Genomic DNA, 5,236 nt, shown 5'->3' on the forward strand with positions numbered 1-5,236 from the left:
GGTGTAGCAAATTTTTTGTGCAACTTTTATTATAATTTATTATAATTTAGGCAACGTTTCCTGAGCAACGTATTCTTTAATTTGTGCAACCTTTATTATAATTTAGGCGACCTATTACTCTAATTTGAGCAACATTTATACGTTGCAAATCAATTTACAGGTATAAAAAAAAAATTCCCACAATAATTCCGGGTAAAAAATAAATTCCGACGATAATTCCGGCGGCTTTCTGCACCTTCATATACCATTGTAGATCAATTAAAAGACCCGATTTTTCATATGGTTGGTCATCACAATCCATCAAGATATATTCATAAAAAAGAAAGGCCAAGTTTGAACAAGTAAATAGATATGAGATGAGATTGCCATACATGTGCAGAAAATTTACTAAGAGCATTTATACCATTTCCATACGCGAGACACGCGATTACTAAGAGCATATGCAGGTTGGAAATTTGCATAAAATTCGAAAACATCCATGTACTCTTCTAACCTTTTCTCTTTAGTACAACCTTCTGACCAGGTTGAGTGCCAGGAGGAACCTGTAACCAAGACCTGGATAAAATTAGATTACCTGGGATAAGTTCTGAATACATAACTGAATAAAAAATACTACATATTTTTGATTGGTTGGTGCATATTAGTAGTGAACTTACAGAATTTATAGCGCCTAGGTTTGGGTTTCGAAACTCGTTAAGGATATATTGGAGTTATCCTTTTCTTCAGTGTATACAATCTTCTATGAACACCTGGAAAACATAGTCCCATCTTTGGTAAGTGACCTTCTAAACTGTATGGATATTAATAGAATGACAGTTACGGAAGTAACACCAATTCTAATTCTTAGACCATCTCAGCATGATAGGAAGCATCAGGTTGAAAACGTAGAACCATGAAAGGAAGCAAATGAAAGAATTTAGAATGCTATAGCTCAAAAGAATCACCTTTTGAGGAAAAGAGAACTTGCTCTACATTTAGATCCATACACACACTAATAGTTCAACTGAACTAGTACTTGGTGTAGCTCTGCCACGACCTCCCCTAGCCCCGCCTCTGCCATGAACTCGCATAGATGTACTAGTAGAAGCAGCAGTGGATCCAGTTGAACTGTCATGATCACCTCTACTTCTTCTTTTAGACAACTGTAGGAACGAAATACACTGTAAGTCAATATCTTACAGTTTCAAAACAACTTTCCTGTATATAAATTACATTTTATGAAGTTACTATCTTGATGTGTAAAATGACCATAGTCGATTCATTCGTTCTCACAACTTCGAAAAAAATAGAAGGACAATTCATATACACATCAAATAAGACAATTAAGAATTTAAGATACACATCTTAGCGAGTCATGTCCACATGATCCCACATTAGATGCCGCACCATTGTATCGTGAATAAATCATCTAGAGTTACACCTCAACGTTAACAGGAACATCACTTACCAGAGTATAAATGCCAATCTTGTACTGAAACAACGACATGATATCGCCTGCCTCCAAAGGAGAGGAACATTTAAAAATGTTGAAACATTTACTGCATGACCAACTCTATCAAAGACACGGTACTTTTCTGAAATTTCAAACGCACAGGAAAAACCTAGCAGCAGTCATAAGTGCGCTGTTGCTAACCACCCCCACTTTTCATGTAGACAAAGCAAGGGGCCGGGTCTAGTAATTTTCATCAATCCATGGAGTGTGGAAAGATTAAGAAATAATTTATTAAGAAGGAAACTCTAACTAGAAGGGGACACTCCACTGTTTGGCCAAAAAGTAGCCAGGTAATATGTTACCTGTACACTAGAAACGAGGGAACCAGCAAGGACACAAGAGAGGGTCTCAACGCGAAAAAAAAACGTTCCAACAATTAGGGGAGTGAGCATGACCAAGGCACCTAGTGGGATCATTTCTTTGATGGATTCATCTGTCGAGATCTCGACACAGTTGGCGTAGTTAGGCTTTGCGGTACCTTCCATAAGAACAGGAATGGTGTTAAATTGCTTCTGAAATTTTTCCACTCTCTTAAGAGCTGCACTTCCCACACTCTTCATGGTCATAGCTGAAAAGTGAAAACCAGTATGGAAGCATTGTTCCAACAAGAAAACCATTAACAACTGTAGGTGTAAGAACATCCACACTTGAAATAGCTGCACGGCTCACAAAGGAACCAAAGAATGCCAAGAATACAAGAGCAGCTGATCAAATGGCAAATCCCTATACACAACAGTTCAATAATAGAAAGGAAGAAAGTAATGGAAGTAGAAAGAGAAGTCACACAGGTTATACCTTTCCAATAGCAGCAGTGGTGTTTCCAGCAGCATCTAGGGCATCAGTCCTCTCCCAGATCCTGTGGCTCATGCCATCCATCTCAGCAATACCTCCAGCATTGTCACTGATGGGACCATATGCATCAATGGCAAATCCAGTAGCAATAGTGCTGAGCATGTCAAGAGCCTCTACAACAATTCTATACATGGAAGCTAGGCTAAAACTGACAAAGATACGCACTGTCAAGTACATTGCAGCTTATTTTACAAAATCAGTTACACAAACCATAATGAAATTGCAAGTTTGGACCAAACCCATAAATAAAATATGAACAAGACACTAAGGAATCATCTAAAGCAAACCACTAGCAACCCTAAAACAGATAATCACAATTACAGTAGACTCAATAACATAACCAACCTTATAATTGAGGCAGAGGGCTTATATTCTCACTAGGACTATGCTTCTGCCAATAGAAAAATGATATCACTTAAACAATTCACTTATTTAGATGAACAATTCACTTAAACAATTTTACTTATCAAAGAAAAAGCATTTGGATGAGTAATTTTGTCAAACATCAAGAGTGCATTCATTAGAAAAACATTACCATAAATACTGAGTTCGCAGATATTAATCCAACCATCTGAATACTTAAATCAACCATCTAAGCACCAGCACTTTTCACATGATAGAAGTAATAAGTTCGCATAATCCACATTTGCTGCACAACTAGTAGGATTTCATGATTAAAGAAGAAAAGTGGTTCACCAGAAAGCGAAACACAAACAGACACACATAAGAACTCATGAATCAATAACATAAGAACCCAATAAGAAAAAAAATTGATTAACCCCAATGATCCCAAGCATAGTAGAACCAAGAATTGATTGCAGACATCCGTTAAAAGGGATACGATTCAAGAGATGAACAACAACAAAAAAGACGAAAAGGAACCAGATTTGAAGATATAAAGGAAAAATAAATCGTTGAAGCAAAAATTAAGCTATACATACAACGACAATTAAACCCTAGAAAATCGAAACAACAAGATCTGAAGATACGGAGTAACTTAAACCAAAGAAACACCCAAATGATTAACCTAAAATGATTCTGTCTACTTAAGAATTCCAAAATAAAAACTAAACAAAAATAAAATCTATAGAATCAATACAACCATATGTCAAATTTACAGTAACTAAACTCATCTGAAATTCCCATAAGAAAAAAAAAACTCAACTGAAATTCATAAAACTATAGAGAATCGTTTGCTAGGGTTTATAAACAAGAAGATCACATACCTAAGGTTTGAAACAAAATTTGGTTTACCAAAAATTGAGTCTGATTTCAGAAAGATGGGTTTTGATTTGTGAGATTAGTTAAAGAGACCTCACATATCAGATTCAATGAAAACTCACATCAAAAAATAAAAAAATTGAATAGATGAAACTCAATCTTATCAAAACCCATCTCAAAAATCAGATTGACTGATATCACAAATTGGATTAGATTTCTAAAAGATGGCATTTGATTTTCAGAAATCCAGTTCGGTTTCGAGAGATCTCGGTGGTTTAGAGAAGAAAACGAGAAGGAAGAGAAGCGAGATAATGTTTTAAGAAAATTAGAAAATAAAAGAATATAGTTGAGTTAATAGGAAATAGCTATTGTGAGTAGACATCTAAGCCCCTAATCATTTAAATAAAGTACCAGCGTGTCCTATTTTCTATTTTCCTATTAAATACCTTGGCTTCGGTGCAACGTATTTGGTTCATGTCCAACCGAAAATAGGTCACCAACGCGAATAAGCGTTGCACGCTCAAAAATTGAAATGTTGCAAAAACCAAGATATGGTGTAGTGGAATGTAGTTGAGCCCTAACCAATCTCACACTTATCAAGGTACAGTTGCGTTCCTTCTGCGCACTTGATTCTCTTAGATGATCTCACCCACAACTAAGAGTTGCTACGACCCAAAGTCGAAGACTTGATAAACAAATATGTCTCACACAGAAAAGTCTATTGTATAGATAAATATGTCTCCCACAGATATACCTACGAGTTTTGTTCCGTCTTTTGATAAATCAAGTTTATTATAGAGTTGTTTAATTGTTTATATTCTCATAGAAGTATACAAGACACAATTGAAGCAAAATCGATTTTGATTCACTCGAATCATTTCATGAACATTATAGCCACTGTTTGCAAAAGATTGCATTCCTTATTATATAAATGTATTATTCATGAACAAACCGATTTTAAAACATAACTTACTTAAGTATGCAAACGGGTACGCATACCTAAGTAGTCGGACTGAGTTTGGTTACGCCAGTATGCGTACGGGTACGCATACCATTTTACACTTACAAACTATGACAGAAATTCACGGAACTTGAACTTCCGCCAGTACACATACGGGTACGCATACTTAGTTCCCGGACTTCCAACAACCAACCAGTACGCGTACGGGTACGCATACCATGGTTCCCAGTTTTGGACTTTACACAAATGTGAATACACACTATGTTTATATCCAATCATGGTTAAATGTTCTAAACCCTCCATTTCAATCATTGAAACATTCTTGGAAGAAGACAATAGTTGTCTCACAAAACCTATTAGCTTCAAAGCAATTTTCAAGCGAATGATCAATACGAAACATTCCGAGTCTACGTCAAATGACTCTCACACAAATCATGTAAGATGTTTCGATGGCTCAAATTACTTGTGGTGGAAAATTGTTATGCGTGCCTTTCTTCAAGCACGAAATTTTCAATCATGGGTTTATGTAGTTAATGGCTATGATGCTCCCGTTGTGGCAGTAGGGAATGCGACCGTTCCTAAGGATGTTGGTGCATATGACGCTGCTGAGATACTTGTTGCAAGCAAAACTCCGACGATTTGAATGCCATCATACATGCCATTACCCCAGATCTTCAGCACCATGTGACTACGTGTACTTGGTCTATAAA

At 36.3% G+C, this 5,236-nt stretch overlaps 1 long non-coding RNA gene across 7 annotated transcripts; it reads right to left on the reverse strand.

Annotated features, from left to right (window-relative positions):
* Positions 1-271: 271 nt before the first annotated feature.
* LOC113281467 lies at positions 272-3,867 on the reverse strand. Of its 7 annotated transcripts, XR_003326166.1 has the most exons (6): positions 2,880-3,867; positions 2,690-2,735; positions 2,288-2,492; positions 945-2,060; positions 657-749; positions 272-542 (listed from the first exon to the last, which is right to left on the reverse strand). It is a non-coding gene; the product is annotated as an uncharacterized LOC113281467 (long non-coding RNA). The 7 variants fall into 7 exon arrangements; XR_003326162.1 differs by having other exon boundaries at positions 2,288-2,993; positions 3,571-3,867; XR_003326161.1 differs by having other exon boundaries at positions 2,288-2,735.
* Positions 3,868-5,236: the final 1,369 nt, after the last annotated feature.

Source organism: Papaver somniferum, chromosome 5, assembly GCF_003573695.1.
Source record: "Papaver somniferum cultivar HN1 chromosome 5, ASM357369v1, whole genome shotgun sequence".
NCBI classification, from domain to species: Eukaryota; Viridiplantae; Streptophyta; class Magnoliopsida; order Ranunculales; family Papaveraceae; genus Papaver; species Papaver somniferum.